We start from the raw sequence: 11,621 nt of genomic DNA, 5'->3' as shown, positions 1-11,621 counted from the left end.
CACCTGAGCTCCCAAAGCCACCCTTTTGTCTCCCAAGCTCATCAGTCTCTTCCTCCCTTGCTGCTCATTGCTCTGGTGATATCTGATAATAATAATAGAAATAACAATTCCCATCTATGGAGTATTTACTTTATGTGCCTTATTTTTAATCCTCAGAGCAGGCTCAGAGAGGTTAGGGAAGTTGCCCAAGGCTCTGCATAAGGAATGAGAGCCAGGATTCCCATCAGTCTGTCTGGCACCCCAGCCTGCCTCCCTACCATTGTACCAGACATAGAACCCCCGTGAAGACAAACCACAGCCACCTTTGCTGCCAGGGGCGGGATTGGCATAGCTCCTGTGAACACTGTGAACACAGCTTCCCTGCTTTAATGTCAGAAGACACTATCTTCTCTTTTTTTATGATTAATTTTATTGGAGTATATGCCTTACAATGTTATGATAGTTTCTGCTGTACAGCAGAGTGAATCAGCTATGTGTATACATATATCCCCTCTTTTTTGGATTTCCTTCCCATTTAGGTCACCACTACCCTCTCTTCTATATCTAGGTGTAGGCTAGGAATCTTCACCTGTAAAGGTTATTATGTTTGCTTCATTCACAAATAATGACCCTAGGTGGCACTTTCATATCCCATCAAGACAATAATGCAAGCACAGTTCCTCATCAAAGACTCCCCCATCATTTTATGAAGTGAGACCTAGGGAGCCAGCCCCAGTGGACCCATGAACTTGTTCAGGCATGTGTGAGTCTAAAAGAGAACACAACTTAGACTCAAACTAAAATCACTGTCACATATAAAATCTAGTTGGATGCTCAAAATCTAGTTGGATGGTTTTTAAATACTGAGCTGCAAAGAAATTTGAGCTTTAAGAAAGGGAGACAAGTTTATAAAATATGACGTACAGGACAAACAGGGCTGGAGACTACCATAAACATAGAACACAGGTCCTCAGCTTGGGACAGACTGGGAAAAATTGAAAAGGTTCTGTTTCTTAGCAAGAGAGATCTTAAAATGCTTAAATGCTCAAAAGATATTTGCCTTAAGGGAGGAAGAATTAGTTCAAAGGGCCAATTCAGGGTGTTCTAGAAATTAGACGGAAAGCTAAGCAAAGTTTTATCAATACAAAGCTTCAGCTAATGTAGTTTATAAATTAAATTGTGAAAATGCCTCTGTTTTCTCTGAGAAAAATCATTAGGTAATCAACCTAGTCTCATTTTCACTGCAGCTACCCAAAATTTCAGTGCCAAGTTTGAGGCTTAATTATAGCAACAATAATTAACAATATGGATCTTTACAGGCAATGTCTTTATTCCTTTCTTCCCTTCTAGAAAGTGTACATTTATCTTATTCCTATTCAGGACAGAGGAGCCTGGCAGGTTACATTCCATGGGGTCACAAAGGGTTGGACACGACTGAGCAACTAACACTTCCACTTTCCTTTAAACTTTGGGAGACAAATTTTCACTGCAGACAAATAATGGTGGAGGATTGACAGATGATGATAGATAAGTAGATACATAGATATCTGATTGATAGATGGTGATAGATAAGTAGATACAATGATGACCGAGAGATCAAAGACAAATTGGTACTGAACAGGAAGAAACTTGCCAGGCTTTGTGACTCATTGTGGGAATGTGGGAGATAAAAAAAATTAAAAAGAACCAAAACCAATTCCCAAGTTTTCTAGCTCTGGTGACTGGAGACAGGGTGGTGTCAATCCAGACTGAACATATATCCTGAGAAGCTGGGGAGGATAATGAGTTCAGTTTGTACATGTTGAGTTTGAAAGGTCTGGAAATATCCAGTAGGTAGGGCTTCCCTTATAACTCAGTTGGTAAGGAATCCTCCAATGCAGGAGACCCTGGTTCAATTCCTGGGTCGGGAAGATCTGCTGGAGAAAGGACAGGCTACCCACTCCAGTATTCTTGGGCTTCCCTTGTGTCTCAGCTGATAAAGAACCCGCCTGCAATGCGGTAGACCTGGGTTCAATCCCTGGCTTGGGAAGATCCCCTGGAGAAGGGAAATACTCTAGTATTCTGGCCTGGAGAATTCCATGGACTGTCCATGGGGTCCCAAAGAGTGGGGCATGACTGAGCGACTTTCACCTTCAGTTAAATATACAACTCTAAAGCTTGGAGAAATGTTCTGAACAAATGTATGGATTTTTTTTAAGCTGCAGTATAAAGAATGAAGTTTAATATGAGAATGAAAGCAATCACCCAGGGAGAACTCCCCTCTTCCTGGACTTAACCATAATCAGAGTAGAAACCATCCAAGAGCAGAATTCTTATACATTCGCATTGAAGGGGAAAACAACACAGGAAATTGGCAAAAACCTCTGAGTGGAACCAAGAAAGCACAGTGCTTGAAAAATTAAAGAATCAAAGTGTCAGATGAAGCAGAAAGCTAAGACTGAAAAAAAAAGAGCTGAAAATGCTAAGACATTTGGGGGCAGTTAGAAATTACTCATGGCCTTATGAGGAGCTGACTCAGTAACATGATGTGAGCAGAAGCCACTCTTTTGAGAAGTACAGATGGGAAGCAAAGAAGATGCAAAAGACACCCCCAGAAATCAAAGAATTTGAAGGGGACATTAAAAGCAGAGGCGGGCTTGTCTTTGCCTTCTGGCTGGAAGTCCACATGGAGACCTGTGACAAGGGATTAGTAAGGGCTGAGGAAGGTAACTGGAAGTGCAGCACCACACACTCCATCACTGCGTGGAGTAAGTAGCTGAGGCTACACAGAGGTGCTGAGAGAGCCAGTAAACCAGGAGGGGGCTTGGGATAGGGTTGAGAAGGCCACAAAATGCAAGTCCCACAGGAATGGAATCTGTGGTGGGTGCCACTGGTTTACATGAACACAGGAAACCTTTCTCAGAGAGCCAGGCACGATCAGCAGTACTCCAGCCAACACCAATGCCGAGCTTAGTCACTCTGCATTTAAGCTAGAAGTGGCCCAGGGAAGCTCAGACCGGGAGCCCCTGCCTCCAAGTCCGCGGTCTGGTAGCATCACCAAAGAACTTCTCTTAGGAAAGGTGAGACGCTGTGCCAATAAGGAGTATAACTTTGACTTGAATGACCATTTATCCAAATAATGACTCTAGAACAACACAAAAAAATAATTTTTAAAGTTTCAAACAACTTCACACTTAGAAAGGATACATTTAAGATTTGGAGGGTTTTGTTTTATGGTTTTATTTTTTCCACTATGAGGGCAATGGAGGTTAGAGTGTGAGATGAAATCAATTATAAAAAAGCTTTTTAAAAAACATTCTATCTTTGGCACATGTTAAATATAGTGAATAAATTTTTACCCTTCTGTGCTTGCAAACAAAATGTCCTTACAAATACAGCCAGTATAATGGTAGAATCTATGTTGGAGAGGATGACAGTAAAAGAATGCCCACGTTTAAAATTAACATTAGGGACTAACGAATCGAAAAGGAGGTGATGGGGATAAGGCGGGCGGAGAATGTCACTCCAGGTGGCAGAATTTCCAGAGGGGAAGAATCCTTTTTCATGAAGGTGGAAGAATGATGGAAGTAGATATGCAATTTTGTAGAGAAAGCGGAAAACTGACACCATCCCTCAACTCTGTGGTTCCCTGCATTTGAGGAGATGCCATGAAAAAGATACAATCATGAGAAAGCTACATTTTATTCTGGTAAAGAAGTAGCAAGAGCATTCTGTAAAGAGAGTGAGGATGTAGGAGAGCTGGTTTCTGATGGAATGAACTTTAAATAGGCAGCAATGGAGTTTTGGTCCTCTCTCACAATGAGAAGCATAGATTGATACCAGGCAAGAAACACACTGCAGAAATGAACAAGTCTAGGGCATTAAGGGATGAGCCAATTCTGGTTTTTCAAGAGAATTCTGGCATAAATGTCTTGAGTACAAACATTAGTTGAGGTCCCAAATAGAGGTGGAGGCCTTGTGAAGCCAGCAATAGTTCGCCTAATTTGAAATCACCAAAGTCAAACCAGGCCAATCCCTCTCAGGCAGAGAGGTCTGCTCTGTTGCTTTTGAGGCTGATTCTAGTAAAGGTCCTGGTTAGGCACAGACACAAATGTCTGGGTAGATACTTGAGGTCAGAAGCAGTCTCTGCAATCCTGAGCACCAAGCCCAATCTACCTTCAACTCTCACCATCTGATGGCAACAATCTCCAACAACTTCCATCACTGACCAAAGTGCAGACATTTTCTGCATCTCCAACGCCTTCACCACCTAAAGTTTCATATTCTCTTTCTCCACCAGACTGGTTTTATAAAATATTATCTATTATTGAGAATCAAATGTTGACCAGAGTGAGAAGTCAAGTATTTAAGAAGTGGGAAAGGCTTCAAAGCAGTAATTCTGGAAAAATTTCATAGATCAGTCAGAATTTCTAGAGAGAGAGCCAGACTTTGTGGAGAGAGAAGAACAAACCAAGAAGAACAAACTGGCAGAAATGTGGAGTGGTTTGTGTTTTTTAACCTCAAGAGTCAGAGTAGCCAAGAGCACAGAAAAAGTCTTACCAAGTAGAAGCAAAAGGTATTCCTCAAACTCTGTTGTACATATCCCACTCCTGGTTGCTTCCACCTGGTCAAAATGACGTTACATGAAGAAAATGCAAATAAGACTAAGATGGCAATCAGAGGTAGGATTCCTCTTGACCTTGTCAGTTTGAATGTGGGAGAAGCATTGGGGCAGTGTTCAAGTTGGCTGCACATTGGAATTACCTGGGAGCTTTAAAAACACTGACTTTTTAAAGTTTCCCAGGTTATGCTAATGAGTATCCAAAACAGAAAACCACTGGACTTTGGAGTTTCCTGAGGTTTGTACCAGAGACAAAGAATGTTGTCCTGAAGGGGAAGAATATCACTTATATATAAAGGAGTTGATTTAAGTTTATGCTTATGTTTCTTATGTTAACTTAAGCTTGTGTTTCTGAGTCCCATGGAAACTTTGTTTCTCTTACTGGTCCTGGTTAAATAATAAATCAAGCAGTAGCCTATTACAAGGATTCAAGTGATGTATACAACAGCATCACCTCTAGGAAGGGAGCTGGAGAACCCTGGAACGGGAAACAGTGGATGCTCACTCTCTTGGCATCCAGGCATGGGAATGCCATCAGGGAAAGCTTGGGCACTCTCCCTGCCCATCTCATCTCTCCAGAGGACCAGGCTCATGCCAGCTGGAGAATATGACAGGGCGTCCACATCATGTAGTGAGTAACCATTGACTGACTCATGTCTTCTGATTTGAAGACATAGTATTCATTCATGATAAAATGACCAGCGTTCCACTGGAAAGGTGATGCAGAACTGATATGAGTAGACATAATGAAGTTCTAGGGGCAGACAGGCAGTCAGAAATGACATGGTGCAGTTTAGAAAAGGAAGCAGTGAAGGGCAAAGATACAAAGCTTTGTCCCAGATAAATAAGTGTAGGATGTTCTTTTGGTTCTCAAAACTTTTGAAAATAATTCTCTGATGCTGGTAAGTCATTTAAGAGCTTTAAGAATACAGCTAACCCAGGAAGGAATACCTGGTCTCAGAGGAGGTAACTACCTGCCTAACATAACCAAAGACTTAATTGCCTAATTTAATGCCTAAATTTAGGTCCCTCCACAGTGACAGTGTTTGACCAGATTCTAGTGTTCTTTCATTTGATGACTTGGTTTCTTATTTGTTTGTTTATAGTTTGTTATTTATTCTTATCCTGGCAATGAAATTTGCTGCTTTATGTCAGACGTGTCCTTCTAGGCATAGAAGAAGCAACTAAGCTCTGAAGACTTAGCTGTGACACCACATCTAAATCATACAAGACTCAATTTTCAAATATTCCAGATGAAACCAACCATTAAGCAAATATTGCACAAAGAGGATTTAGGAAATTTACACATGGCTTTTAAACTGTGGCAGTATAAGCTATTTATAGGAACTTCTGCCTTAGCCAAGATGAGAATTAAATCCCTAAAAAAGCTGATATATGTACAAGTGACCAGCCCAATGCCAGTGCCTGGTAGGTTGTTGACCCTCAGCTGTGTTAGTGAAAGCTGAATCTGAATCTTACTCTTAGAAGGAAGCAGTTGACATGATTCTAACCGTCAGAATGGAAAGTGAGAACATTTGGGAGAAGATGACTATGCACTTTAAAATTAGAAATGCCAAAAGAGGCGGATGGAAGGTTTTGTCTGATGTGGTTTGGCTGTTTCAAGCACAGCTTAAAAGGCAGATGCCAGAAATCACTGCAGGAGATTGAATACAATCCAGCAGACTCATGACAGACAACCTACTCTGACGCTACCTTTATTATCTTTGTTTATCTCACTTCCTGTCTATTTTCCCGTTCCACTTTTGTGCGACTCTCAGCTCTAGACACTTCTGTCACTGTCCTAAATTGCATCTTACCTCTTCCACCTGACAGGGACTGACACCTTTGTAGTTCTGGTATGTGATAACGTACCTTACTTGGCTCAGCCTTGGGAAGCCCCATTATCTAAGAACTGGTCTCACAACTGATACTAATGTGGATCAACTTCACAAGACCAGACCTAACAACTTGAATCAGATACTTTCCTTAGGCTTTAGACAGCCAATGTCTTAAAGTTCTGGGAAAATACAACCATGTTGCATGATGTCTCCATAATAAATAACAATGGGGATCAACAGGACAATATGGATGGTAGACTCCTTAAAATAAAATTGCATTAGCACATTTAAATATTATTTTCCCTTTTTCTCTTCCTGACTTTTAAATGTTAGAATGCTCTGGGTTTGGTTCTTAGCCATTTCTCTTCTTTAACTGCACTCATTCCAAGTGATTTCACTGAATGTTATGGCTTTAAACATATTAATGCACTGTGTGTGTGTGTGTGTGCATATGTGCTCAGTTGTATCTGACTCTTTGCGATCCCATGAGCTATAGCCTGAAAGACTCCTCTGTCCATGAAATTTTCCAGGCAAGAATACTGGTATAGGATGCCATTTCCTATTTCAGGGGATCTTCTCAACCCAGGGATCAAACCCACATCGCTTGTGCCTCCTGCACTGACAGGTGGATTCTTTATCACTGGTGCCATCTGGGAATCCCTCAATTCATTCACTACTGACTTTCAAATTTATATCTACTCCTCTGGACTTCTTATCTCATATACAGCACATCTTGACATCTTCACTTGGAGGTTTGTACACATTTCAGACTTGACCCAAAGCCTACTCTTTCTGTTTGCCCATCTCAGGAATATACCACATCCACCAGATTGGAAGAAAGGAAAAAAAGAAGGCAAGAGGAAAGGGAGAAAGGAAGGGAGAGAGAAAGGAACTAAAGCAATGAGGTTGGGAAAACAACCAGCTAATAGGAGTATAATGTGTTGATAGTACTGGGAAGTACAGAAGCAGAACTAAAAAGTTTTAAAGAGTTTTTATGGACCAAACACTTCCAAAAACCACCTTTGGGAACTGTTTATGCTTTCTTTATTGATCCAGATTTTCAACTAAATTTTAAGCGTGAGAGACAGGGATCACAAGAGAACCAACACTTTTAAAAGATGAACGATCAGGTCAGCAAAGTCCATTTAAAATGTCTCATGACTTAACGTGCAGTCAAGCTCATCAATGCTCTGCTGAAGTAAAGAAATTCTACTGAAAACAATGCTAGATATTTTTGAAACATGTCTGTTGAGATATAGAGACTAAGTAAAGTTCAGAACAATGGGAAATATTAAGTAAAGTAGGTTTAGGGTGCAGCCATTTGCAGCATGTCTAAATCCTTAAGGGGTGGTGTTTACTTATTTTAAGGCAGGTTTTAAAACCAAATCTGATGGATAAAATGTGCTAAGAAAGAGGAAAGGCAAAGAAGAATCTCCAACACCCTTTTCTTATCTCTCTCTTCACGTGCATATAATCATCACTGAGTACATATCCCTGCCTATGAATTTAACCCCATAACATTTCGCTATAATTAGCTCTTCTACCCTCGGTATATCAAAACAAAAATGGAATGACTTAATTCCCTTAATTGCCCTCACACACCATCAATCACATCCATAAATATTTATTGGGTACCTTCTGGTACTATGTTCTACAAAATACTCTAACTTTATCCTTTCCTGGAAGTTGGTACTCTGTATTTTTATTTTATTATTATCATCATCATTATTATTATCATTAATTTTCACTAAAAGTCTGCTACAGAGCAAGTTGTATCAGAACATACATTTTTAAAGGTAAGAACAAACTATTTAAGAATATAACTAAGGTTTGAACATGGTGTTTTGGTCGCTTCTGGAGACATTTTTCTTCCTTCTTTTTGCTCTGTCATGCAGCAGGAGTGCAAGCTGACTCCAGCAATTTCACCAGATACCATGGACTAATGGCTGTGGGACCGCTGCCAGTTGCCCTGTAGACATGTGCTTCCCATCGGCTTATCTTTACTCATTATTCTGTTCTTAATACCATTGTGCAAAGAATCTGAAGATTACGAAATAACAAGGTTTTCCAATATGTTGCTGTGTTTAAACGTGATAAATTAACAAGGGGATAGTGCAATGAAAACGTTTGCATTTAATTTCCATTCAAGGCACACAACAAATACAACACTAAAGAAAGAAAATAATTTGGTTTATTCTCAAGAGTTTGGGTGAGCCCAAAACTAAATAAAGCTGAACCCACAACACGGTAGGATTTATTAAATCTGCACAACCAAACAGTGACACCCTAAACAGTGAATCAAACTGCCTTTTCCCTTGCTTTCAAATGGTCAGAGCCTAGATGCATGATTTCCATAAACCTAGCAAAATATCACAATGAAAAAACATTTTGTAAACTAGTGTCCCACAGATGCACAATTTTCTAAGGAAAATTGCCATTTAAAAAAACACGTCAATGAGAGTTACACAAGAAAAGGAGAAATTTTGAACTTATACCAGTATTTTCATTCAATCATCTTGGTAAACTCATGCATTTTACAGGATTTTATTAGCCACTTATAAAAATATTACAATAAAACAAAACCATCTTCCTACTTATCTTATGGTAGAAATGAGTTTTCAGAGTTGCTTCTGAAGTTACAAAGCACACTTAACTTTTAAAAGGGTTTTTTAAAAAAAGGAATAGAATAGTTTTTCAATTATTTACTAATAATTCAATTGGAAAGCCAGCATTTCTGTAGAGATTCATCACAGGATAGTTCGTGCAGGATTTGTTGGATGGCTATCACTGTTTTGATAGAACTAGGCACATGTCCAAGACCAGAGATTTAAGTCTTAAATATAAAACAGTCCTTTGTTTTGCTTTTCTCATTCTTTGCAAAGCTCATTTTGTGACTTTAGAAATATTTACTCAAGAGATACTCTCCTCAGGAACCATAACCAAGAAGTTGCCAACCTGATATTATTTCAGGAGATGCCAAAAAATATCCTTGCAAAGAAAGTCTCCTTAGTTGCCCTAGTGCCTAAAATCTCAACAGTTGTGATTCCCTGGGTTATACTAACGGTTGGTATCTTCCTGTTGTAAACTTTTTAGGTGGGGGAGGGAGGAAGGACATACGACTGATCAAACAAGATCACTGCACCATAATATCATTCAGCCTACATTTCTCCATATTACTCCCAAAGATATGCTGATGTTTTCAAATGGTTTCATGAATCCTAGCCTTATCTTTGCTATAGTATGTTCCCAAACTTCTCGAGGGGCTTCCCAGATGGCGCTAGTGTTAAAGAACACACCTGCCAGTGCAGGAGACATAAGAGTTGTGGTCTTGATTCCTGGGTCAGGAAGGAACCCTGGAGGAGGGCATGGCAACCCACCCCAGTATTCTTGCCTGGAGAATCACATGGACAGAAGAGCATGGGGGTCTACAGCCCATAGGGTTGCACAGAGTCAGACACGACTGAAGCAACTTAGCATGTCCCCCACAAACTTACTGAGAAGAGAGTCTTTGAGAAGTCCTTAAATGAAACAGAGAGCTTCCCTGGTGGCTCAGATGGTAAAGCGTCTGCCTACAATGTGGGAGACCCGGGTTCAATCCCTGGATCGGGCAGATCTCCTGGAGAAGGAAATGGCAACCCACTCCAGTATTCTTGCCTGGAAAATCCCATGGATGGAGGAACCTGGTAGGCTACAGTCCATGGGGTTGCAAAGAGTCGGACACGACTGAGTGACTTCACTTTCACTAAATGAAACAGAAGGTTTATTGGCATCTAGGGGTTTTGAGCCAAGAGAAGGAAGCAAGGCTACCTACTGTGTTCCCCTCTACACTGGATAACCTGGGAACTCACAGAGAGGGAATTCAGATGGGCTTTTGTTTGTTTGTTTGTTTGTTGTCCAAGGTTTATTGAAAATATTACAGCACAGCAGAAAGACTCCAATGGCTCCACGCGGTGTTTTGAAGTTCATCCCAACTGCAGGCTGAGTGACCTGCAGGTTGGACAGACTGCCAAAGTCCAAGAGCTTCAGCATTTCCTTAGTGTCAGGATCTACTTCAATGATTTCCTGATCCAGGGCTGAGACCTCAGGCACGCAATTGTCTCTCCTCTCTCTCTCCTCCTGCAGCTTGATGGAGATGCCTCTCACCGGGCCTCTCTGAATCCGCTTCATCAGATGTGTGACCTAGCCTGCGATTTTATTGCGGAGCTTCTTGCTGGGAATAATGGCGATTTCCTCACACACTCCCTTGTTGGTGTGGAAGTCATTGCCCAGGCGCGTGTAGTACTTCTCAATGATGACCTGGGCCATCTTCTTTATGGTTTTGGTGCAACGCGGCCCATGTTGGCCGGTCCTTGGTAAAAGAGCTCAGATGGGCTTTTAGTGACCACTCCATTTGCTTCTAAGTGCTCATGAATTACATTCTGGAGAATCCTCTTTAGAATTTAACCAGACATCTCTTTCTTCAAAAAGAAATTAGGGCATTTACCCATTACACACACTTTCTCTATTTCTCTCACTCTCGCATTTTCAGTGGTTGCTTGGAATTTCAGAGTTCTAAAATGAACTAAAAACTTTCTTCAGCATCCTTAGATATAAGTGCTAAGGTCTAAATATCTGAGTTTATCTGAGGAGACCGTTGGGGTTCCCTGGTAGTACAGCTGGTAAATAATCTGCCTGCAATGCAGGAGACCCCAGTTCAATTCCTAGATTGGGAAGATCTCCTGGAGAAGGGATAGGCTACCCACTCCAGGATCCTTGGGTTTCCCTGGTGGCTCAGTCAGTAAAGAATCTGCCTGCAATGCCGGATCCCTGAGTTGGGAAGATCCCCCAGAGGAGGGCATGACAACCCTCTCCAGTGTTATTGCCTGGAGAATCCCCATGGACAGAGGAGCCTGGCTGGCTGCAGTACATGGAGTCGCAAAGAATTGGACACGACAGAGCAACTAAGAACAGCACAGCACAAGGAGGTTACATCTTAACCTGTAATAAACTATATTCTTTATGTTGCTTTATAAATGCTTTTCTGTTGTAATGCCTCTATGTTAGAAAAAATAGAAGCAAAACAGAAGGTAATTCACTCTGGCTTCTTTTTTTCAACTGTTATCATTGATTAATATAACAAGCTTCCCCCAAATTAAGTGGGGAACTGAAGTCTTTGCTTTATCTTAATAAATTTTATAGGACAGATAGACTAGTTCAACTATGTG

General features: G+C 40.9%; 1 pseudogene; it reads right to left on the bottom strand.

Moving 5' to 3' along the window:
- Positions 1–10,239: 10,239 nt before the first annotated feature.
- Positions 10,240–11,621, bottom strand: part of LOC145545637 (small ribosomal subunit protein eS17 pseudogene) — a 54,459-nt pseudogene continuing 53,077 nt past the window's right edge.

The sequence above is a fragment of the Giraffa tippelskirchi genome, chromosome 4, assembly GCF_054371585.1.
Source record: "Giraffa tippelskirchi isolate mGirTip1 chromosome 4, T2T-mGirTip1v1.2.pri, whole genome shotgun sequence".
Classification (NCBI taxonomy): domain Eukaryota; kingdom Metazoa; phylum Chordata; class Mammalia; order Artiodactyla; family Giraffidae; genus Giraffa; species Giraffa tippelskirchi.
The sequence above is the reverse complement of the archived record's forward strand: the minus strand, read 5'-3'. Positions and strand labels throughout refer to the sequence as shown.